The 26467-nt window shown below is 45.8% G+C and overlaps 1 long non-coding RNA gene across 2 annotated transcripts in view; it reads left to right on the top strand.

Moving 5' to 3' along the window:
- LOC134911153 (uncharacterized) overlaps window positions 1-26467 on the top strand; it is a 359931-nt gene that overhangs the window by 75358 nt on the left and 258106 nt on the right. For both annotated transcript variants that reach the window (XR_010176358.1, XR_010176359.1), the window contains exon 2: window positions 22872-23047. This is a non-coding gene — a long non-coding RNA (uncharacterized LOC134911153). The remainder of the gene's footprint in view (window positions 1-22871; window positions 23048-26467) is intronic.

Here is a 26467-nt window from a genome sequence, read left to right as displayed (position 1 = left end):
GAATCTGAAAGTTTGGTTAATATAGAATGTTCATGAACAGAGGAATCCCTCTTTGTTTGATATGAAGGGTCAGATAGGAGTAATACAGTGGTGTTTAGTATCCATCGGAAGAGTATAAAATTAGCGATATTCCGGTGTTGGTTTGAAGCAGATCAATCGCTCGTGCGAATAGTTATGGACATAAGAAGTTTATGAACATTTACTTTATTTGCACTATATTACCCATGCGGCGGGAAACCCAGTTTCCCTCCCACCTGAGCAGTTGGAAATAGTCACAGCCCACCTGTATGAATCAACCTATGACCTTTTGTTATAATGCGAAGCCGAATTCCTGTGTCCAATGAACAATGAGATTGTAGGGACCATTGAATTGTATTGTGTGTGGGGCATAAATAGCAGGCCGACCATATCCAACTTCACTCTCTTCAACGGTTCTCATTGCTGATAATCGGGAGCTGGATATCGAGGCGCATGCGATCGTTCCCCTTGTGCGTAAGTTTTCTCCGTAGTCATATTGTCTTACTGTGAGCCATCTCTCTCTCTCTCTCTCTCTCTCTATCTCTCTCTCTCTCTCTACTCTTTCTCTCGTATTTTCCTTAAATTGTATTGTATTTTATTTCCTGTGTAGTTTATCTGGTTAGTTGGTTTATGTTATACTGTAGTGTATGCTTTGTACTGTGATTCTTTTTACAAGTAATAGTCATAATACACATAATAGGTTTCGGACCCTAAGCCCAGGTATCTGTGTATTCTTTATAGTGTTAAGTATTCTCTGAGCGTCGGTGACGCTCAAGCAGCTTTGTAGTTAATCAGGTTACACAAGGTTGCACTTACACTTTGTCTCTACACTAAGGTTTACTGTGTATTTCATTGTTAGAGGTATAGATATAAAGGTTTAACGTTGTGAGCGTCTGCATCGCTGGTGATCTCCTTGTGGTCCCGAGCGCTGCTACGCTATAGCGAATCATTACGATAAGTCAACAGCCAATAGTCTGCCTGCCTGCGATCACCTGGCCGTGAGTGAACGTGACGCCTGAGCGTCTCGATCACGGCTAAGCGATCGATACGCAACTTTCTTACGTAGATAGCGTACAGTGTTCTCAGACCTCATAAAGGGTTATATACTATATACACGATAAATATTTAGCTTTGTCAAGTGGCGGCTCGTCCTGTCCTTCACATATCTGCACTAGGTAGATCAGCAGACATTATCCCTCAGCAAAGGGCGGGAGGTTGTCTCGTAGTGCTGGCGGGATAAGCGTCTGCTTCGCTTAGATAAAGAGTGCTGAAGGAATCCGGGAACCGGAGGTAAGAACAAAACGCTTGTGTCTTTTAAAACTGTTTATTTGTCTTCTGTCTTGCGTACACACGCACGCATACATATATCTGCATTTCTTTTTCATTTTCGTATATCACTATTCTGTTTGCCAATTTTATAGTTGATAGAAAAGTGCTAAAAAAAGACTTGCTGTTATTTCATAGTTTAAGAATAGAGGTAATAGTTAAAAGTGTAGAGAAACACACAGGTTTGCCTGGGAGATAAGGCAAAGCCAGTGGGGTACGCGGTAGATGATCAGGGATCGTCTACATTGATAAAAGTATATTGTGTTACGGTGGATCTTTGCATTGCGTACACGTGTCTCTAACAAAGACTAGCGTACGCAATCCAAAGGCCGACGCACGCAGCGTACATCACGCAACGGAGCGTCCGGTTACGCCCACATAGCTCAAATCACGAAAAGTTGAATTTTAGCGCAAAGCGATAATTAACGCAAAGGCGATGGTTAGCGCTAAGCGGTAAATAGCGCAAAAGGCGATAAATAACGCAAGTCTATTTTTGGGAAGTCTGAAATTTAGTTTAACAGATCCTGCTCCTAATTGGTAACACAGCTGGGCTAAAGGAAATTTCTGCGCAGAAATAGAAATAGAAACAAAAGTGTACATGTGATGAGTGAGTGTTTTCACAATTTTTAAAGGTTGAACCACAAGAAAAGTCGAGTACTCGTGAGGTACATGCGTGTAAGTGACGTGCACGGTGGCTAGGGAGGCATCTCTGGTTAAATACAATTTTGAGCATTAGAGTATAGCAGACCAGGAGGTCATACTAACAAGACCAGGAGGTCGCACTGTAACAAGACCAGGAGGTCATAACAGACCAGGAGGTCCAGGTACAGCCGACAAGGAAGTCCGCTATACAGTTCACAGGCACAACACCGAAAAGGGTTGGTGCAACACCCATATAGGCCATATAAGCTCTGGCTGAAGGAATTCGCAGTCGTAAGTTTCGATTCCATTGGTCTTTCCGTACATAAGCTTAGTTGTTTGTGTACTGAACGACTGGACCGCACGTAAGTGTGTGCAGTAGTTAGTAATCTGACCTAATACCATTAGAGTAAAGGGGTCACAAACGCTATCTGTACACTCTAACGTGATTTGTGTAATTTTTATTTTTTTATTTTAAGGGAAGTTCGCTGCTCACTCAGGAACTATCCAGCAACCAATAGTTACTGAAAAGAGTAAGTGTTCTTCGGATAACCCTCACAGGTTCCAGTAAATAGAGGTTCAGGTCGCAGGGGCCCTAGGTCGAGTACGCCAGCACCATATCGGTGTGATCAGGTCGTATAGGTCGGCGTGGGCGAGTGAGTGGGGTACTCGGTAAACCGCCACCGTCAGCCTATTGTTGGCATTTGGTTTTTCGTAAAGGGTTGGCTAAATAAAGCAACACTTTCGAACTATGGGGGCCACTTGTTCAGGTAGGGGGCGATCAACCTCGGTTCGGGTTGATTCAGTGGTCCGGCCAATTGGGTCGGCCAGGTATATCATGTGTGAGAAATATGGAAGTCACACAGAAACTTTATGTGATGAATGGGAGAGAATGACTGTGCATGACGGGGAGAAATTCCCGAGAATAGGGAGCTTCAGCTCAGAAGTGTTACAAAATTTAAGGAGGAGGATATGTCTCATAAAATCAACAAAGAGACGAATTCAGCATTATGATTATTTACAATTGTGGCAACAGGAAGGTGAGATACAGAGAGGTTTGGCTCAGGCGGCGGGATCTGGCTCTAACAGAAAATTAATTGCCACGGCCCCGCCGCCACCATATATATCAGGAGAGAAGTTGATTACGGAGAAAGACGCACTAAGGTGTAACACAAAATCACTTAGTAACTGTGTAAATGTTAATGATAATGTTAACCCATTAACCCATGCAAGTATTAACCCGTGCAAGTTGTACCCTGTTTTGAACTTTCCTCAGGAGTGTGATCAAGAGGACGAAGCGGCAAAGATTTCAGCACTCTCTCTAGCAGCCACCATAGCAGAGACCACAGTAGGCACAGCTCCACCCACGAGATTAGTAAAGGCCCCTAGCGGAGGGATAGGTGAGGTCGTATCAACTGGTAAGTACGGCACCATGCATTATGCTGAAACTATTTCACCACAGCCTGTAGAATCTACACAGAATGAGGTTGTTAGAATTACACCTGTTAGAGTAATAGCAGTGCCAAATGGGAAAACAGACGCATCAGGAGCCACTCCCATTAGGAACATTGCCATGTACACTCCATTTTCCCGAATGGAATTAAGGACCATAGTGTCTGAATTTCCTGACCCTAGAAAAGACTTAGTTGCCAGTCAAAAATACATCAGAGACTTAGGTAACACTGTAGAGCCCAACAATAAAGACTGGCAGATATTGCTGAGAGCATGTTTACCCTCAAATGTCGACGCAACTCAATTTTTAGCTGATTGCGGACTAGATCATGATGTACCTCTTACAGATGTGTACAACCAAGATAATGTGAAAAGAATAAACTTGCAGCTAAAAGAGTATTTCCCAGCAGTAGCTAAATGGAATAAGATATTCTCCATTAAACAGAAGGAGTCAGAGACAGCTGCAGAGTATTTTCACAGAGCATTATTAGAAATGGCAAAATACACAGGTATAGAGGACATTAAAACAGACACAAACCATCGGGAAGTAGCAGTATCGGTACTGATGGATGGTTTAAAAGAGTCATTGAAGACTAGGGTACAGACCACGCAACCATGTTGGCGAGGTCTGTCTGTGGCTACTTTGAGAGAGGCTGCTATTGATCATGACAGAAACATCACCAGACACAGGGAACAACAAGGTGACAAATTAATGTCAGTAAGTATACAGGCTCTGACCACAAGGCAGCCTTTGTTTGTATCACCAAATCCTGTGGGTAAGTCAAGTATGGTTACTTGTTATTCTTGTCACAAACAGGGACACATGGCACGAGATTGTAGAGTAAAGAATTCACGAAACACATACCAACCCCCTAGACAACGTCACGACACACGACATTGGGAGCAAGGTCCGCAGAAACGGAGTTATGAGCCACATACAGGGGAAACAAAAAGATATCCCCCAAACAGAGACTGGCATGCCTCTGGTAGTTCCCAACTATCTCCCTCACAAATAGTTGCTGCCAGCGGGATTCAGGGAGGTCACCATACCCAATAGGGGTGTGGCCATACCTGTAATCTGCAGCCAGTAAAATTGATTGCCAACCTTGAAAGTGAACCCGAGGTCGCAATCAATGTAGCTGGTAAAACTTTAAACTTTCTTGTAGACACAGGGGCGGCCAAGTCAGTGATAAATTCGACAGTGGGCATGAGAACCACTGGTAGGACAATTCCAGCCATGGGAGTAACAGGAGTAGTCCAGCACTACCCTGTTAGCAAACCAGCCGAGATTACAATAGGGCCTTTGCATACCAAGCATTCCTTTTTGCTGGCTGCATCGGCACCAACCAATCTCCTGGGAAGAGACTTACTGTGTAAAATGGGGTGCGTCATTTATTGTACTCCTGAAGGTGTATTCTTGGACATACCTGAGAAACACGCTCAGGAAGTGCGAGACATGTTAGACTCCCCATCAAAATTAATGTCACATACCATTATGACAAATAGGAATCCATCCCAAATAGAAGAGATGACATCTCAGATACCAGAGTCACTTTGGACAAAAGACGGACAGGACACTGGATTAATGGCAAACGTAGCTCCAGTAGTTGTACAAGTAAAAGATGGTAGGATAGCTCCAAAAATCCCACAGTATCCTCTGAAGCCAGAGGTGGAGTTAGGAGTTTACCCAGTAATAGAGCGCTTGCTACAACAGGGCATTCTGGTAAGAACGTCCAGCACTGCCAATAGTCCCATCTTCCCTGTTAAGAAGAGTGGGGGGAGGGGTTACAGGCTAGTGCAGGATCTAAGGGGGATTAACAAAATAGTTGAGAGTCAGTTCCCTGTAGTGCCAAATCCAGCTGTCATCCTAATGCAAATCCCTCCCACTGCCAAATTTTTCACTGTTATTGACCTCTGCTCCGCTTTCTTTTCGGTACCTCTGCACCCCGACAGCCAATATTTGTTTGCATTCACATACAGAGGAGTCCAATACACGTGGACTCGATTACCCCAAGGTTTCATAGATAGTCCAAGTATATTTTCTCAGGCTTTGCATGATTGTTTACAGTCTTTTCAACCAAACAGTGGATCAGTACTGATACAGTATGTGGACGATTTATTACTGTGTTCAGATTCATTGGAAGCATCTCTGAAGGATACGAAACAGCTCCTGTTTCATCTTTCAGACACAGGTCACAAGGTTTCCAAAGACAAGTTGCAATTATGCCAAACTAAGGTAAAATATTTGGGACACTGTCTAACACAAGGACTGAGACACCTGACCGCTGATAGAATCCAAGCAATTAGAGACATGACCCTACCACAAACCCAGCAACAGATCAGAACGTTTTTAGGAATGTGTGGGTATTGCCGTAATTGGATCCCAGGGTTTTCCATATTGGCGTTACCTTTGCAGGAAATGGTCTCCTCAAACAAACCTGATAGGATTTTGCATACAGACGAATCCGAAACAGCATTTGAGAGACTCAAACAGTGCCTAACGCAGGCGCCAGCGCTAGGTATGCCAGACTATGGGAAACCCTTTGAACTATACGGAACAGAAAGTGCTGGTTGCGCAGCAGGTGTACTAACCCAAAAACACGGTGATGCCAGCAGGCCAGTTGCATACTACAGCGCTCAGCTAGATACGGTAGCGCGATCCCTCCCCACATGCTTGCGAAGCGTTGCTGCGATAGCATTGCTAGTGACAAAAAGCGAAGATGTCGTGCTAGGCCACAACCTCACAATCCATACGCCACATGCAGTATCAGCCTTATTGAATTCTGCCCAAACCAGACATGTCTCATCAGCGAGGTTTACAAGATGGGAATTGGCACTAATGGCCCCCGTAAACATCACCATAAGGAGATGCAGTGCATTAAATCCTGCAACATATCTCCCAGGTGTGCCTGGTCAGGCACAAAGGGTGGAAGGTGAGAGTGCTGGGGAAGGAGGATTTAATACAAAGGAAGATACACATGATTGTATGGAATATTTGACCCAAAATTTTTCCGCAAGGCCTGACATCAGTGACAACCCACTGGAAGATGCAGAACTCACGTTCTACACGGACGGTAGTTGTCACAGACAGTCAGACTCGGGAGACTTGTGTACTGGATACGCAGTCGTAGATGACCAAGACACCATAGAAGCTGAACCGCTAGGCCCACCTCACTCAGCCCAGGTTGCTGAACTGGTCGCCCTAACCAGAGCATGTGAATTGGCTAAGGGTAAGTCAGCCAATATCTACACCGATTCTAGATACGCATTCGGGGTAGTCCATGATTTCGGAGCCCTATGGCGCCTCAGAAATTTCATGACGGCAGCTGGTACACCGGTAGCGCATGCAGCTCACATAAAAAGGCTTCTAACAGCGATACAGGAACCCGACAGAGTGGCTGTTATCAAATGTAAAGCACACACATATAGCCAAGACCCGGTATCACTTGGTAACAGCCGAGCAGACGAAGCTGCTAAGTTAGCAGCTGCTACCCCCATACAGACAGACACCACACAATTAATGGTATTTAATACCATTAACACACAGAAGTTGTGTGAAATGCAAAATTTGTGTTCCACACAGGAAAAGGCAGTCTGGAAGGCAAAGGGATGTGGCCAAGAGTCCTCAGGACTCTGGACGGATGGACATGGTAAACCAGTGGCCCCCAGAGCATATCTTCCATGTCTGGCTGAGGCAGCTCACGGGCTGACTCATCTAGGCAAGGAAGGGATGTGCAAATTGGTAAGAGCCTATTGGTGCGCCCCAGGATTCTCCTCTCATGCGAGTAAAAGAGCAATGTCATGCCTTACCTGTTTGAGAAAGAATATTGGAAAGGCAATACCTACAGAACCATCCCATATCCCACCTGCCGGCGGCCCTTTCCAGGTAATACAAATTGACTTCATTCAATTACCCCCTTGTCGGAATTTGAAATATGTACTTGTTTGTATAGATGTTTTCTCGAATTGGGTCGAAGCATTTCCTGCAGCTACAAATACCGCTATGTTTACAGCTAAGAAAATTGTGCAGGAATTTGTATGTAGATATGGTATCCCTAGAATAATCGAAAGTGATAGGGGTACCCATTTTACAGGTGATGTCTTTCAAGGAATGTGTAAGTTGATGGGAATTGATAGCAAGCTGCACACTCCGTACCGTCCACAGGCGAGTGCGAAGGTCGAAAGAGTGAACAGCACTATTAAAAATAAATTGAGTAAAGTGATGGCAGAGACAGGATTGACATGGCCAGAAGCTTTACCCATTGTATTGTACAGTATCAGAACCACTCCCAGGTCCCCTCTTAATCTGTCCCCCTTTGAAATCTTATTTGGTCGACAACCGCATGTCATGATTAACCCTCAGGATGATTTGAAATGTAACAGTGAAGTAACTGTAAAGTACTTGATTAACATGAGTAAACAGTTAAGGAATCAAAATGATAATCTGAAGTTGGTGATTCCTGATCTACCTGATAGTAATTGTCATGACATTGAACCTGGGGATTATGTAATGATACGGAATTTTCTACGCTCAGGTTGCCTTATTGACAGATGGGAAGGACCATACCAGGTCTTATTGACTAGCACTACGGCATTGAAGGTTGCTGAGAGAGAGACTTGGGTCCATTCATCCCACTGCAAGAAGGTTGCTGATCCAGAGAAGTCCCGTGATAAGGAACAGACGGTAGAGGTTGTATCACTGGAGTGTCTGTTCCAGGAGGACTGAGGCGGCACCTGAGCCTTGAAGACCGAGAGCTGTTGTCGACTCCCCACTCCCTTTTATTGTTTTCTCCACTTCCCATCCCCTCTCCCTCAAATGTATTTTTCCTCCTTCTCATTCTTCTTCGTCTCCTCCTCAAAGATGGACTTGCCCCAAGAGACTGTGATCCGGATTTTCCTGTTGACCATGATGTTGACCAGAGCAGTCTGTTCCGGCGAGAGTACCATGGAGGTCGAGAGAGGTTCTGGAATGGGTTCCGATTATGATGATGGAGGCGTAGTTTTTCAAGATCAACCTAACCAACAAGCAAAGGCGAGTATCAGAAAACGATCCGATAGCATTGACCATAGAAGAAATTGTGACGGATTGTTAGCTGAAGAAAATTGTATCTGTAGGCTCTGTAACAATGTCATTGAAGATGGGTGCATTAAGAAATGCCAATCCAGTTTTAATATCCATATGGACCGACATCCATTGAGTGATTATCACTCCTTAGTGGGTAATGTATTAAACAAAACAGATTGTTGGGTATGCTCTCAAGTACCTCAGGGTCATAGCAAATCAGGGCTAGTACCATTTCCTTTAACGATAGGGGAGGTACTTGAGTTAAATGGTGGGAGACCGGTGGACCGGAGGTTTAATATCTCCAGCCCTCCTAGTTTGAAGCTCCACCAATACCACGTGGATAGGTCCCTATTATGTTTTAACATCTCCAATCCCAGAAAGCCGGGAAATTGGGAAGTATCATGGAGTAACCACACCATGACCTTTTCACATAGAGCAGATAGAATGCCTACAGATACAGAGCTTGTACGCCACATAGCCAGTAGAGGAAAATCTTTCCGGTATAGATACACCCTAGGAAATAGGATTACTAGAGTTGGAGAAGTATCACCAGGATACTGTGCACATACCGTACAACCTGATACGTGCATTAAGCAGATGGAAGAATTAGGGCTAGGAGATTTCACCTGGAAGGTGTGTAATATGGTAATGTCTTTCTCCGTCCCATATGTTCTCCCCGATGATGCATATTTCATATGCGGGAGAAAGGCGTACAAGTGGCTTGCCCCAAACTCTGAAGGATTGTGTTATATTGGAAGAGTATTGCCTGAAGTGATGACTGTAACACATGATAAAATGAAAGACATACACCGTGGTGCCCAAGCTCCTTATACTCACACTCATTACGAGCACCTCGTTAAAAGACAACTGTCAGAAAGGTTAGAGCATCCGGCCTCTGATCTGATCCATGAATCCACCGGGATTCAGGTTCTGGTGGCGTTAGATTTCACTCGCACCGCTCGAGGAGTGATGAATTATAGATACATTTCCGCACTCGCCAATTTGTTAGATAATATCACTGAAATGTATGATGACACGTTTAGATACACTGGAAGAGAACTCCAAGCTTATAAAACAGAACTGGTACAGCATAGAATGGTTCTTAATTACCTCACAGCAGTGACAGGCGGATATTGTGTTACATTGGCAACACAGTACGGCATAAAGTGTTGCACGTATATCACAAATAGCACCGAGGATCCGGTCGAGGTCATAGACCAAAAGATGGACGATATTCTCCAATTGAAGTGGGAATTTCGCCGAAAACACAATCTCACTCTTGCTGCTGTAGGTAATGAGCTGACTGGTTGGGTGTCATGGTTGAACCCGCGAAATTGGTTCTCTGGTTTAGGAGACTGGGCTCAAGGAGTCATAATGGATGTTGGAAAGTTTCTCCTATGTATTTTAGGTGTCGTTATATCGATTGGATTGATATTTAGATGCGGGCAGGCTTTAATGAGGTGCAAACAAAGTACCAGAGTGATGAGTTTGAGGAGTGAGGAAACTGTAATTAACCTGGATTTGATTTACGACCCAACGATAGAAACAATGATGTGATGAAAATGCGATTTCTACGGTCCGTTTCTTTCACCTGTTTTTCTGGTTTTTCTCCAAGATAACAAGACCCCCTTGGACAAGGAAGCTGATGAGACGCTATACAGACAACGGATAGACCAAAGACGAAGTTTTGACCACTTGAGATATGGACACTTGATGAACTTTGCCATGGATCCCCAGTTTCCCTAGAATTCTTAAAATTACGCTAGCCCAACATTTTTTGTAAATCTAATGGCATTGACAAAGCTTATTGCTCACGCTTAATGAGCAAAACAGCGCAAAGAAGACGACTTTCAACTGATACCGAACAAAACTTCAACCGACAGATGTACATTAACCTGACATAGAATACCACCGCATTTACCGTAATTATGTCTTTTCTTCATTTCTACAACCCTCAGGTAATGACACACATAGTATAGGGAATACAGGCACAGATATCAGCAATCACATATTCCCCCATTCATGTATCATCAACTAAAATGTGCTCCCCATTTTGTTCAAAATCCGAAAAGAGCTCGGTAAAGTTTGACAGCCCATCCACAGACCTGTACCACGGGATAAGAAGGAATTCAAATGTATACTTCGCAATACCTCGAAGCTTGATTTACAACACGTACGGCACGATGATACATGACCCCCCCCAAACATGGACTCATACACACATGCTTCTGCTATCACACTAGGTCATACCCTCTTCACACCTACTCCTCTCTCCTCCCTTACCCAACCATGGAAATGAATTAACCCCTGACATATATTTTTCTCCTTTTGAAATGTTGTCAGGAAGTGGCAGTTATTATTGACTGCCAAAGGGTGGACTGTCAAAGTCAGAAAAATATCTCTATGCACACTACCATATTTGCACCTCACACAGGTCCGTGCTGCGCATGCGTACGCTCTCCCGTACGTGCGCATACTCACAGACGCGGGCACCCGCAGGCGCATGGTATGCGTATTTACGGTAGAGTTTATGCGATCGTAGCGTGCGACTCAATCATTACATATTTTCACTAATAATGTATTTTGTAGATTATGGTCCCTTTGATAGAATCTGAAAGTTTGGTTAATATAGAATGTTCATGAACAGAGGAATCCCTCTTTGTTTGATATGAAGGGTCAGATAGGAGTAATACAGTGGTGTTTAGTATCCATCGGAAGAGTATAAAATTAGCGATATTCCGGTGTTGGTTTGAAGCAGATCAATCGCTCGTGCGAATAGTTATGGACATAAGAAGTTTATGAACATTTACTTTATTTGCACTATATTACCCATGCGGCGGGAAACCCAGTTTCCCTCCCACCTGAGCAGTTGGAAATAGTCACAGCCCACCTGTATGAATCAACCTATGACCTTTTGTTATAATGCGAAGCCGAATTCCTGTGTCCAATGAACAATGAGATTGTAGGGACCATTGAATTGTATTGTGTGTGGGGCATAAATAGCAGGCCGACCATATCCAACTTCACTCTCTTCAACGGTTCTCATTGCTGATAATCGGGAGCTGGATATCGAGGCGCATGCGATCGTTCCCCTTGTGCGTAAGTTTTCTCCGTAGTCATATTGTCTTACTGTGAGCCATCTCTCTCTCTCTCTCTCTCTATCTCTCTCTCTCTCTCTACTCTTTCTCTCGTATTTTCCTTAAATTGTATTGTATTTTATTTCCTGTGTAGTTTATCTGGTTAGTTGGTTTATGTTATACTGTAGTGTATGCTTTGTACTGTGATTCTTTTTACAAGTAATAGTCATAATACACATAATAGGTTTCGGACCCTAAGCCCAGGTATCTGTGTATTCTTTATAGTGTTAAGTATTCTCTGAGCGTCGGTGACGCTCAAGCAGCTTTGTAGTTAATCAGGTTACACAAGGTTGCACTTACACTTTGTCTCTACACTAAGGTTTACTGTGTATTTCATTGTTAGAGGTATAGATATAAAGGTTTAACGTTGTGAGCGTCTGCATCGCTGGTGATCTCCTTGTGGTCCCGAGCGCTGCTACGCTATAGCGAATCATTACGATAAGTCAACAGCCAATAGTCTGCCTGCCTGCGATCACCTGGCCGTGAGTGAACGTGACGCCTGAGCGTCTCGATCACGGCTAAGCGATCGATACGCAACTTTCTTACGTAGATAGCGTACAGTGTTCTCAGACCTCATAAAGGGTTATATACTATATACACGATAAATATTTAGCTTTGTCAAGGGTAAGTATAATTCTTTCTTTCTTTCTTTCTTTCTTTCTCTTTCTTTCTTTCTTTTCTTTCTACAAAAAGGGGGACTGTCTGCCACAATGTGTAAAAAGGGGGAATCTGCCTGCCACAATGTGTAAAAAGGGGGAATCTGCTTGCCGCAATGTGTAAAAAGGGTGAATCTGCTTGCCGCAATGTGTAAAAAGGGGGAATCTGCTTGCCGCAATGTGTAAAAAGGGGGAATCTGCTTGCCGCAATGTGTAAAAAGGGGGAATCTGCTTGCAGCAATGTGTAAAAAGGGGGAATCTGCCTGCCACAATGTGTAAAAAGGGGAAATCTGCCTGCTGCAATGTGTAAAAAGGGGGAATCTGCCTGCCGCAATGTGTAAAAAGGGGGAATCTGCCTGCCGCAATGTGTAAAAGGGGGGATGCTGTCTGCCGTAATGTGTAACAAGGGCACGCTGTCTGCCGTAATGTGTAACAAGGGCACGCTGTCTGCCGTTATGTGTAAAAAGGGCACGCTGTCTGCCGTTATGTGTAAAAAGTGTACGCTGTCTGTCGCTATGTGTAACAAGGGCACGCTGTCTGCCGTTATGTGTAAAAAGTGTACGCTGTCTGCCGCTATGTTTAACAAGGGCACGCTGTCTGCCGTTATGTGTAAAAAGTGTACGCTGTCTGCCGCTATGTGTAACAAGGGCACGCTGTCTGCCGTTATGTGTAAAAAGGGTACGCTGTCTGCCGCTAGGTTTAACAAGGGCACGCTGTCTGCCGTTATTTGTAAAAAGTGTACGCTGTCTGCCACTATGTGTAACAAGGGCACGCTGTCTGCCGTTATGTGTAAAAAGTGCACGCTGTCTGCCGCTATGTGTAAAAAGGGGGACGCTGTCTGCCGTAATGTGTAAAAAGGGGATGCTGTCTGCCGTAATGTGTAAAAAGAGGAATCTGTCCGCCGTAAGGTGTAAAAGAGTCTCTACCTGGTGTAGTGGTGCTACTGTGCGGCGTAATTTGAATAATGGAGACTACTGTGCACCGTTTTATGAATTGGTATTATTTTGTGGCCACACCCCTTCCCCACGAAGCCATGCCACTATGTATTTTTGCGCGCGCCTACGGCGCGCACTGCCCCTGTTTTGCATGCAGGGGTGGGGCTCCGATGACGTTTCTTGCACACAGTGCTAAAATGTCTAGTTACAGCACTGTTGCTAGGTATCCATTTCTCTGGCCCTGAGCAGGTCCCCCTCACCAGATCCTCTCCAGGGGTGAGGGGGTGGACTTAGATGGGATGGGGGGCCCAAAGCATTTTGTCGCACCTTGGCCTACCACTCGCTAGTTCCGCCACTGGGCAGAGGTGTTTACATTTTCTGCAGGGGCTTGCAGAAAATACGGGCACATGCGCAGAATGGGCGCTGCGCATCCGCCCGCATCCTTTTTGCAAGTTTTGCGGTTGGATCGCGAATAGCCAACCCCAACCTAAAAACATATGGAGCCCAGGGTATAAGAAGGCACCACTAAGACATAGAAGAGCAGAAGAGACCAGCACTGTGGGGCTCCCCCACCGCTGCAATAAGCCTGACTTTATATTGTTCCTTATTGCTGCCATAAAAGCTCTCTTATGAATGCAATTTAGCAAAACAATTTTGATGAAGCAGTTCAGCAATACTCAGCTGCCCTGGCCATTCTGGAACAGACTGTTAGGGTATGGGACTCAGGGTCGGCAGTGTCTAGGTTGACATGAGTTTTTTGTTTTTGATGATTTTTTTTTTCTCTGACGTCCTAAGTGGATGCTGGGACTCCGTAAGGACCATGGGGAATAGCGGCTCCGCAGGAGACTGGGCACAACTAAAGAAAGCTTTAGGACTACCTGGTGTGCACTGGCTCCTCCCTCTATGACCCTCCTCCAGACCTCAGTTAGAATGTTGTGCCCGGCTGAGCTGGATGCACACTAGGGGCTCTCCTGAGCTCCTAGAAAAAGAAAGTTTATTTTAGGTTTTTTATTTTCAGTGAGATCTGCTGGCAACAGACTCACTGCTACGAGGGACTAAGGGGAGAGAAGCGAACCTACCTGCTTGCAGCTAGCTTAGGCTTCTAAGGCTACTGGACACCATTAGCTCCAGAGGGATCGAACACAGGGCCCGACCTCGATCGTCCGTTCCCGGAGCCGCACCGCCGTCCCCCTTACAGAGCCAGGAGCAAGAAGAGTCCTGGAAATCGGCGGAAGAAGACTTCGGTCTTCAAACAAGGTAGCGCACAGCACTGCAGCTGTGCGCCATTGCTTCCCATGCACACCTCACACTCCGGTCACTGATGGGTGCAGGGCGCTGGGGGGGGGGGGGGGGCGCCCTGGGCTGCAATATTAAGTACCTTGGCTGGCAAAAAAACACATAATATAGTCATAGAGACTATATATGTGTAAAATACCCCTGCCAGATATACATAGAAAAAAGCGGGAGAAGTCCGCCGAAAAAGGGGCGGGGCTATCTCCCTCAGCACACTGGCGCCATTTTCCCTCACAGCTCCGCTGGAAGGATCGCTCCCAGGCTCTCCCCTGCAGTTTCCAGACTACATAGGGTAAAAAAGAGAGGGGGGGGCACTAAATTTAGGCGCAATATTGTGTATACAAGCAGCTATTGGGAAAAATCACTCAGTTATAGTGTTAATCCCTGTGTTATATCGCGCTGTTGGTGTGTGCTGGCATACTCTCTCTCTGTCTCCCCAAAGGGCTTTGTGGGGTCCTGTCCTCAGTCAGAGCATTCCCTGTGTGTGTGCGGTGTGTCGGTACGGCTGTGTCGACATGTTTGATGAGGAGGCTTATGTGGAGGCGGAGCAAGTGCCGATAAATGTGATGTCGCCCCCTGCGGGGCCGACACCTGAGTGGATGGACTTGTGGAAGGAATTACGTGAAAGTGTCAACTCCTTACATAAAAGGTTTGACGACATATCAGATGTGGGACACCCGGCTTCTCAGCTTGTGCCTGCCCAGCTGTCTCAAAAGCCATCAGGGGCTCTAAAACGCCCGCTACCTCAGATGGCAGACATAGATGTCGACACGGATACTGAATCCAGTGTCGACGACGATGAGACAAATGTACATTCCAATAGGGCCACACGTTACATGATTGAGGCAATGAAAAATGTGTTGCACATTTCTGATATTACCCCAGGAACCACAAAAAAAGGGTATTATGTTTGGGGAGAAAAAACTACCAGTGGTTTTTCCCCCATCTGAGGAATTAAATGAGGTGTGTGAAGAAGCGTGGGCTTCCCCCGATAAGAAACTGGTAACTTCTAAAAGGTTACTAATGGCGTACTCTTTCCCGCCAGAGGATAGGTCACGTTGGGAAACATCCCCTAAGGTGGATAAAGCGCTCACACGTCTGTCAAAAAAGGTGGCACTACCGTCTCTGGACACGGCCGCCCTAAAGGAGCCTGCTGATAGGAAGCAGGAGGCTATCCTGAAGTCTGTATATACACACTCAGGTATTATACTGAGACCAGCTATTGCTTCAGCATGGATGTGCAGTGCTGCAGCTGCGTGGTCAGATTCCCTGTCGGAAAATATTGATACCCTAGACAGGGACACTATATTGCTATCCATAGAGCATATAAAAGACGCAGTCTTATACATGAGAGATGCACAGAGGGATATTTGCCGGCTGGCATCTAAAATAAGTGCAATGTCCATTTCTGCCAGGAGAGGATTATGGACTCGGCAGTGGACGGGTGATGCAGATTCTAAAAGGCACATGGAAGTTTTGCCTTATAAGGGTGAGGAGTTGTTCGGGGATGGTCTCTCGGACCTCGTTTCCACAGCAACAGCTGGGAAGTCAGCATTTTTACCCCATGTTCCCTCACAGCCAAAGAAAGCACCGTATTATCAGGTACAGTCCTTTCGGCCCCATAAAGGCAAGCGGGTTAAAGGCGCGTCCTTTCTGCCCAGAGGCAGAGGTAGAGGGAAAAAGCTGCAGCATACAGTCAGTTCCCAGGAGCAAAAGTCCTCCCCCGCTTCCTCCAAGTCCACCGCATGACGCTGGGGCTCCACAGGCGGAGCCAGGTACGGTGGGGGCCCGTCTCAAAAACTTCAGCAATCAGTGGGCTCGCTCACGGGTGGATCCCTGGATCCTTCAAGTAGTATCTCAGGGGTACAAGCTGGAATTCGAGACGTCTCCACCCCGCCGTTTCCTCAAATCTGCCTTGCCAACAACTCCCTCAGGCAGGGAGGCAGTGCTAGAGGCAATTCACAAGCTGTATTCCCAGCAGGTGATAGTCAAGGTGCCCCTCCTTCAACAAGGACGGGGTTACTATTCCACAATGTTTGTGGTACCGAAACCGGACGGTTCGGTGAGACCCATTTTAAATTTGAAATCCTTGAACACATATATAAAAAAATTCAAGTTCAAGATGGAATCGCTCAGGGCGGTTATTTCAAGCCTGGACGAGGGGGATTACATGGTATCACTGGACATCAAGGATGCTTACCTGCATGTCCCCATTTACCATCATCACCAGGAGTACCTCAGATTTGTGGTACAGGATTGTCATTACCAATTCCAGACGTTGCCGTTTGGTCTGTCCACGGCACCGAGGGTATTTACCAAGGTAATGGCCGAAATGATGATACTCCTTCGAAAAAAGGGAGTTTTAATTATCCCGTACTTGGACGATCTCCTGATAAAGGCGAGGTCCAGGGAGCAGTTGTTGGTCGGGGTAGCACTATTTCGGGAGGTGCTACAACAGCACGGTTGGATTCTAAATATTCCAAAGTCACAGCTGGTCCCTACGACACGTCTACTGTTCCTGGGGATGGTTCTGGACACAGAACAGAAAAAAGTGTTTCTCCCGGAGGAGAAAGCCAAGGAGCTGTCATCTCTAGTCAGAGGCCTCCTGAAACCAAAACAGGTGTCGGTGCATCACTGCACGCGAGTCCTGGGAAAAATGGTAGCTTCCTACGAAGCAATTCCATTCGGCAGGTTCCATGCAAGGACTTTTCAGTGGGACCTGTTGGACAAGTGGTCCGGATCGCATCTTCAGATGCATCGGCTGATAACCCTGTCTCCAAGGACCAGGGTGTCTCTGCTGTGGTGGCTGCAAAGTGCTCATCTTCAAGAGGGCCGCAGATTCGGCATACAGGACTGGGTCCTGGTGACCACGGATGCCAGCCTTCGAGGCTGGGGGGCAGTCACACAGGGAAGAAACTTCCAAGGACTATGGTCAAGTCAGGAGACTTCCCTACACATAAATATTCTGGAACTGAGGGCCATTTACAATGCCCTAAGTCAGGCAAAACCCCTGCTTCAAAACCAGCCGGTACTGATCCAGTCAGACAACATCACGGCAGTCGCCCATGTAAACCGACAGGGCGGCACAAGAAGCAGGACGGCGATGGCAGAAGCCACAAGGATTCTCCGATGGGCGGAAAATCACGTGTTAGCACTGTCAGCAGTGTTCATTCTGGGAGTGGACAACTGGGAAGCAGACTTCCTCAGAAGGCACGACCTCCACCCGGGAGAGTGGGGACTTCATCCAGAAGTCTTCCAACTGATTGTAAACCGCTGGGAAAGGCCACAGGTGGACATGATGGCGTCCCGCCTAAACAAAAAGCTAGAAAGATATTGCGCCAGGTCAAGGGACCCTCAGGCGATAGCTGTGGACGCTCTAGTGACACCGTGGGTGTACCGGTCGGTTTATGTGTTCCCTCCTCTTCCTCTCATACCCAAGGTACTGAGGATAATAAGGAGAAGAGGAGTAAGAACTATACTCATTGTGCCGGATTGGCCAAGAAGAGCTTGGTACCCGGAACTTCAAGAAATTATCTCAGAGGACCCATGGCCTCTGCCGCTCAGACAGGACCTGCTGCAGCAGGGGCCCTGTCTGTTCCAAGACTTACCGCGGCTGCGTTTGACGGCATGGCGGTTGAACACCGGATCCTGAAGGAAAAGGGCATTCCGGAGGAAGTCATTCCTACGCTGATTAAAGCTAGGAAAGAAGTGACCGCAAACCATTATCACCGCATTTGGCGAAAATATGTTGCGTGGTGTGAGGTCAGGAAGGCCCCAACGGAGGAATTTCAGCTGGGCCGTTTTCTGCACTTCCTACAGTCAGGGGTGACTATGGGCCTAAAATTGGGTTCCATTAAGGTCCAGATTTCGGCTCTATCGATTTTCTTCCAGAGAGAACTGGCTTCACTACCTGAAGTTCAGACTTTTGTTAAGGGAGTGATGCATATTCATCCCCTTTTTGTGCCTCCAGTGGCACCTTGGGATCTCAACGTGGTGTTGGATTTCCTAAAGTCACATTGGTTTGAGCCACTTAAAACCGTGGAATTAAAATATCTCACGTGGAAAGTGGTCATGTGGTTGGCCTTGGCTTCGGCCAGGCGTGTGTCAGAATTGGCGGCTTTGTCATGTAAAAGCCCTTATCTGATTTTCCATATGGATAGGGCAGAATTGAGGACTCGTCCCCAGTTTCTCCCTAAGGTGGTATCAGCCTTTCATTTGAACCAACCTATCGTGGTGCCTGCGGCTACTAAAGACTTGGAGGCTTCCAAGTTGTTGGACGTAGTCAGGGCCCTGAAAATTTATGTTTCCAGGACAGCTAGTGTCAGGAAAACTGACTCGTTGTTTATCCTGTATGCACCCAACAAGCTGGGTGCTCCTGCTTCAAAGCAGACTATTGCTCGCTGGATCTGTAGTACGATTCAGCTTGCACATTCTGCGGCTGGACTGCCGCATCCTAAATCAGTGAAAGCCCATTCCACGAGGAAGGTGGGCTCTTCTTGGGCGGCTGCCCGAGGGGTCTCGGCTCTACAACTTTGCCGAGCAGCTACTTGGTCGGGGTCAAACACATTTGCTAAATTCTACAAGTTTGACACCCTGGCTGAGGAGGACCTAGAGTTTGCCCATTCAGTGCTGCAGAGTCATCCGCACTCTCCCGCCCGTTTGGGAGCTTTGGTATAATCCCCATGGTCCTTACGGAGTCCCAGCATCCACTTAGGACGTCAGAGAAAATAAGATTTTACTCACCGGTAAATCTATTTCTCGTAGTCCGTAGTGGATGCTGGGCGCCCATCCCAAGTGCGGATTGTCTGCAATACTTGTATAAGTTATTGTTTAACTAAAGGGTTATTGTTGAGCCATCTGTTGAGAGGCTCAGTTATTGTTCATACTGTTAACTGGGTATAGTATCACGAGTTATACGGTGTGATTGGTGTGGCTGGTATGAGTCTTACCCGGGATTCAAAATCCTTCCTTATTGTGTCAGCTCTTCCGGGCACAGTATCCTAACTGAGGTCTGGAAGAGGGTCATAGAGGGAGGAGCCAGTGCACACCAGGTAGTCCTAAAGCTTTCTTTAGTTGTGCCCAGTCTCCTGCGGAGCCGCTATTCCCCATGGTCCTTACAGAGTCCCAGCATCCACTACGGACTACGAGAAATAGATTTACCAGTGAGTAAAATCTTATTTTAAAGTGACGAGGAACCCCAATTAGTGCACCATGTCCCCTCGCATGGCAAGCGAACTTCGGTCAGGTTACTGTTCCCAATCTTAGCCACATGGATCGTAAAGTATGAAAAAATTCATAAATGGATAAAAAAATAAAATAAATTATGTCGACCTTTTTCCCATGTCGACCTTGTTCATGTCGACCTAATGGCCATGTCGACCCATTGCCTGTGTGTAATGTGTGTCGACGAATAGGTATTCGATCTAATGTGTGTCGTCGTAGACAGTGTCAACCTAGAGTCCAGATTCCGACTGTTAAAGATTAACTTTCCACTTTACCTAGCAAGTTTCTCCAGTTGTGCGCATTAGTGTACCGGATTAGAAATAAATAAATGAGATAAGATTTAGAATAGATTCAAATATATTTTAGTAGATTTTTTTTTTTTAAATTGAAACTGTTTATGCATAATAAAACTGCATTATTCAACTAATAAAATTTTTCGTAATGAGGAAAGCAACAAAAACATGGCACAGACGGGTGGTCTTCTGGTTGCATACCGACATCTTTTCTCCCTCTTGGGGGTCCACGATCCCCTGGAGGGAGAATAGATAGCGTGCCCACAGCGTGACGAGCGCAGCGAGCCTGCAAGGGGCTCATTTGCGGTCGCCCAGCTGTCGGTATGCCGGCGGCCGGGATTCCGGTGCCGGTATGCTGGTCGCCAGGACTCCGACCGCCGGCAAACCATACCACACCCGGCATAGACACCTGGCATGTAAGACATTGCAAAGGATGCAGAGTGGGTAGCTCGGACCCCCCTGACTGAGGGGCCTGTGTGTAGCGCACATCCTGCACCCATTGGCTATATTCTGCAGTTGCTAATTTCAAGTAGCAGTATATATTGTGGCAGTACTGTGAAGGCATGGAGGGACGTTCACTGGCAGAAACTTACCGTTGTTAGGGCTGCTCGTCACTGATGCTAACCCCTGTCGTAAATTCGGCAAAATGTAAATGAGCACTATGCTTTTTGCCACTATTATATCTCCCAGGACTTTTCACTGAGCCACTTATGTGCTGCCACAATAAAAAACGGCCACACATAAACCGACAGGTAAGATAGGTTACACTATAAAGAGGTTTTGTTTAGTTTTTTTACATTCTTCCACATTTTAACTTCCAACAGGACCACAAAATCCTAGTTCAGATTGTATAAAACATTTTGCTGGCCCCAAGTGCTACTGCAGTATAACAATTTATTTAATCCTGCGCAGTGCAAGTGAGACCTTTGATCATTTTTATTAGTCTCCCACATAGCAAAAATGGGTCTACAGTGAAATTAATCCTATAGGCTGTTCGTTGCCTTTTAAATGTTTAACAACATTTTTTTTTCTTTTTCAAATGAAAAGCTAATTCTTAGACAACTGTCCAACCAGCTGTTGACATTAACATCTGTATGTTCCCATGAATATTCTGTTCCATGCATTATAGAATTATGCCTTAGTACAATATAATACCGCCATTGTAAAAGGTTATTCATCTGACGAAGAATGCTTATTGAACGCAAACTTAATCCTATGTATTAAGAGGCAACAATTTACCCTTACAGGACACACCGCCACTTTAGTCGCCTGTCTGCAATTTACCATGGTGGAATGCTAGAAGACTTTTCTGGTGGGCTGGGAGGAAGGGGTTTACCTATGCTGGATTTCAAAACAAAGCAAATATAAGTGGACTGTGTGTATATGTGTGCGTGTGTGTGTGTGTGTGTGTGTGTGTTTGTGTGTGTGTATTAATTAAAGATGTTCTTGGACCCCCGTGTTTTTGGTTTTGCCAAAACCACCCTCTGTGTTTTGTTTTTGTTTTCCAGATTTGGCAATACCACCCTCATGTGTTTTGTTTTTGTTTTCCAGATTTGGCAATACCACCCTCATGTGTTTTGTTTTTGTTTTCCAGATTTGGCAATACCACCCTCATGTGTTTTGTTTTTGTTTTCCAGTTTTGGCAATACCACCCTCATGTGTTTTGGCATTGGATCTGGATTTTTTTTTTTTATTGCTAAAAACAGCTGAAAGTATAATTGTAATAAAAGTGTAATTTGTAGTTTTTGTTCCTACAATATTATTAACCTCATACATTCATTTCCAGTAAATTTTGACCACTTTGCAGTTCACAATATTGTTCACCAATATTGGTCAAAGGCTGGCTGGCTAAACTAAGCAACAGAGCAGCGGCACAAACACACGGCAGTTATTTCTGTTTAAAAATGTGTTGCAAATTAGTAATGTATTAGACACTGTATATGCAAAATGGTCTTATGGACATACATGGCAATGGCCTTCTTTTTATCATGGGTAAGAACTGATGCCACTGGTGCCTGACTTACTTGGACACAAACAACATCCTCAACATCCTCATTAGTGTAAAATACACAAATATCCCCCTCATCCTGTTGCACTTCCATACTAGCATCCTCCATTTCCATGTCACCATCTTTTGTTGTACTGCTCATGCCCATACTTGCAGAGGGTGCAGAAATTGTGGAAGGAGGCTTCTCTATGAGTACAGTGAAATGTCAGACTCACACATAGCTAACGTGGACACTCCCAGACTCTCCTCAGGGATTTGTTAACATACAGTTTGTTCTTAGTGTTCTTTTTATATGCACTGATTTGCCTGTTTTAAAGGTGATACTTCTTCTAGACTCAGATAGAAGGTGTTGCCGGTGGTGTATGGCATGTTGCCAATTTTACGTTTTTCGACACAAAATGTTCCATTTAGAGGTGTTGTTTTCTTTAACATTGTGAAATATTATTTCGATTTCAGGTTCCCTAAACTTTGTATCCCCTGGACCACCTTTAGTAGATGTTGAAATACTATCATGACTGGCAGCAGCCGCAGCACTAGTACTGGGTTAACGTTGTAAATATATAGGTCTGTGAACTTATCAAGGATTTTATGTGTTAACACCCATTAACTCATTAATTTAACAGGTGTTAAAAAGGGTCTTGGTGACTGAGCATGTGGAGCACTGGAGAGGATATCTATCTTTATCTATCTATCTATCTATCTATCTATCTATCTATCTATCTATCTGTAATACTTGGTTGGTGTTAATATATTTAGATATAGGTAGGTATCAGGTAAGTTCTTAAGACTCGGTAGATGTTACCTTTCGTTTCTGCTCTCTCCACAGGTCCCTACGACTATTGACGTGAGGAAGAACTGTTACTTGCGGATATCGGCTACAGACAATAGAGTGCACTCAGTGTCAATGACATGCGACTGGATAACATTCAAGAAGTTTATTAGACAGGAACCTGGAACACAGCGGCTTGGTGACCTTGCTCAGCTTCCAATACCTAAATAACGGTTAGTATGTCATACCTTATTGTAACTAACTATGAGAACATTATATCAACCTGGTACATTTACAATATTTGTGACACAATATCAGCTAACCATTCCCCATCTCAGTACTGCAGTTCAAGTTCCCTGGAATACCCACAGTTCAGCTGAAGCTTCATACGTTGGTGCACATATAAGAAGTTATCAAGTATCTCCTAGTTAGGTGCTAGCTTCCCTGCATTACGTTTCCCTTGATCCACTGTAAAGCAATACGGTAGTCTACGAAGCTCCTATACAAAGTTCTATACTTGCTGGAGGTGGTTTTATTGTAAAGTTGCAGTTCAACTCTGTCTAGGAGTGTAACAGTGTTTCCTTCTGTATCAATTATACTTTTGGTTCTACTGGAGGGGTAGCCTTTAACCAATTGGTCCTGAACTCTGTGAACTGTATGTGTCCTGTACTCTGTAATCTGTATGTGAACGAAATAGGGGTTGGTTGATCCTTCACTGACTATGCTGGGGTTAAGCAGGTATAACTATTGTTTAGCGACAGCTTGCTGGATCCTTATCACCACCTTCTCTTTATCTGACTGAACCAACATGGATAGCTCTCTATATATTTAAATTGCGATTAGATTCTCAGTCTATCTAATCTTACTATCCTCCTCCTTAATGTGTGCTGTGCTAAGTGGAATGAGTTAATCAGGAGGGCTACTGTACTGTAATTGCTCCTTGCCTCAAGAGGTAAAAGGAGAGGATTGCTGACAGGGGTCTCTGGCTGCTGAAGATGCACTAGGCTGGTGGTACCCGTTGGTTTGGGCCGCTGGGTCTCTGGGGGAACAGTATTTTGGGCTATATACGTTGGCTGGCGTGGTAACCAAGAGCAATCGCTATAGCTCCCTCGAGCAATCTCTTTAGCTTCCTCGAGCTCTCGCTTTAGCTTCCTCGAGCAATCGCTATAGCTCCCTCGAGCAATCGCTATAGCTCCTGGAGCAATCGCTTTAGCTCCCTCGAGCAATCATTGTAGCTCCCTCGAGCAATCTCTTTAGCTTCCTCGAGCTCTCGCTTTAGCTCCCTCGAGCAATCGTTTTAGCTCCCTCAAGCTCTCGCTTTAGCTCCCCCGAGCAATGGCTTTAGTTCCATCGAGCAATCGCTATAGCTCCCTCGAGCTCTTGGTTTAGCTCCCCCGAGAAATCGCTTTAGCTCCCTGGAGCAATCGCTATAGCTCCATCGAGCAATAATTTTAGCTCCCTCGAGCAATCTCTTTAGCTTCCTCGAGCTCTCGCTTTAGCTCCCTCGAGCAATCGTTTTAGCTCCCTCAAGCTCTCGCTTTATCTCCCTTGAGCAATGGCTTTAGTTCCCTCGAGCAATCGCTATAGCTCCCTCGAGCTCTTGGTTTAGCTCCCCCGAGCAATCGCTATAGCTCCCTGGAGCAATCGCTATAGCTCCCTCAAGCAATCATTTTAGCTCCCTCGAGCAATTGCTTTAGCTCCCTCATGCTGTTAGGGTCTCCTGCCCTGTGCTGCCACGTCGTCATGGCAACTGGGAGACAAGTGCTAGCGGAGTAACCTGAGCGCAGCTGATACTCCTGTTCGGGTCTTTTGCTGTGCAGTGGTTACAGGCTCTGTGCACGGCAGGGGATCCGGTGCTGGTTTTTGTGCTCACAGTCTGTGAGGTCTGAGTGGGGCGTGGACAGCACCTGCTTTATAAGGCCTCTTCTCAGGTTAAGCAGATGCTGCTGAATCTTTGTTGGTTAGTCAGTTCCTGAAAGTTAGCCAGTACTGTGTAGCTTTGTATTTGTTGTTGCTTACTGCAAATAGGCCTGGGGATTTGGTACTACACTCTGCCAATCCAGACCTAGCAGTAAGACTGGAGTCAGTCATTTAGCTTGCTGGGGTTCTTTTACTACTCTGTGAACTTAGCAAGTTTGCGGCTGTATTCTAAGACTTGCCTGCCTAAATCCTGTCTCACTGTGCAAGGTGTCAGGTGTCAGTTTAGTGGCAGTAAGCTGAACCTGTGCACTGCAAGTGAGAATTAGGATTGTGGAGACTCTCCTTGTGTCTATCATTCCATCTCTGACCAAAGGAGTTTACTGCCACACCCGTTGGTAACCCTTTAGGGTTTTGCTGTTGCCCTTAGCAACAGCATTTCGGGTTCTCTACGTATTAAAACACAACATCTTGCTTTTCCCATCTGAGCATTACTAATACTAGGGAGACACCCAGTTCCTTAGCCTCTGGGCTTCTCTGTTCACTTTGTGTGTATTTTGTTACCCTATCACCTTCTGTGTAAGTAATGTCATATTCCCCAGTCTGTCTGTGAGTTCATTTGTTTTGCATACCTATCCGTTCTGACACCAGTACATTCCTGCAGGCACTGGTGTGCATAACAGTTCAAACACCAGTACATTCCTGCAGGCACTGGAGTGCATAACAGTTCTGACACCAGTACATTCCTGCAGGCACTGGTGTGCATAACATATTCAGCAGCCTAATACTCCTGTTGAAATTTTGTGGGAATATGGAGCATACCCCTCAAAATAAGTTGCAACAGGTGGTCGATCAGGTGCAAGTCCTGACTCGACAATTTAATGATTTGTCCATTAAAATGCACACCTCCCAGGCCGCTGGCGGAGCTCCCGCAGCAGCAGCACCTTCAGGGATTAAGGAGCCGAGAGTAAATCTCCCGGATCGTTTTTCTGGAGATCGCTCGCAGTTCTTTTGTTTCAAGGAGAGCTGCAAGCTATACTTCCGGCTTAGGCCTCAGTCTTCTGGGTCGGAGATTCAGCGGGTGGGCATAGTGATTTCCTTGCTACAAGGAGACCCACAGGTCTGGGCATATGGGTTGCAGCCTGACTGTCCGTCGCTTAAAAGTGTTGATGCTTTTTTTTCGGCACTGGGCATGTTGTATGATGACCCTGACAAGACGGCCTCAGCCGAGGCTCAGATTTCGATCCTTAAGCAAGGGCGAAGGCCAGTTGAGGTTTACTGTACGGAGTTTCGGAGGTTGGCCCATGATACCCAGTGGAATGACCCAGCCCTGAGACACCAGTACCGAAGAGGTCTTTCTAACCAGATAAAGGACCAACTGGTACAATATCCCTTGCCTGATAGCTTGGATCAGCTTATGCAGTTATCCATCCGGGTGGATAGACGGCTGAGAGAGCGTAGGCTTGAAAGGGAGACTGAGGTTTCCTTTTTTCCCAAGGGAACCTCAGACTCTGATGAATTTTCCGAGGAGCCTATGCAGATTGGGGCTACCCGCCTCTCCTCGCGTGAGAAGATGCGGAGGAGACAGCAGGGGTTGTGTTTGTACTGTGGGAATAAAGGTCATGTGGTAGTATCATGCCCAGAAAAGCCGGAAAACTTCAGGGCCTGAGGGTGATGGGAAATATCCTGTCAGGCCAGAAGTCAGAATTTCCCAAGAAGACTTTTATCATTCCGGT

This window comes from Pseudophryne corroboree, chromosome 4 (genome assembly GCF_028390025.1).
Source record: "Pseudophryne corroboree isolate aPseCor3 chromosome 4, aPseCor3.hap2, whole genome shotgun sequence".
NCBI classification, from domain to species: Eukaryota; Metazoa; Chordata; class Amphibia; order Anura; family Myobatrachidae; genus Pseudophryne; species Pseudophryne corroboree.
This window is presented reverse-complemented; position numbering and strand designations above follow the sequence as displayed.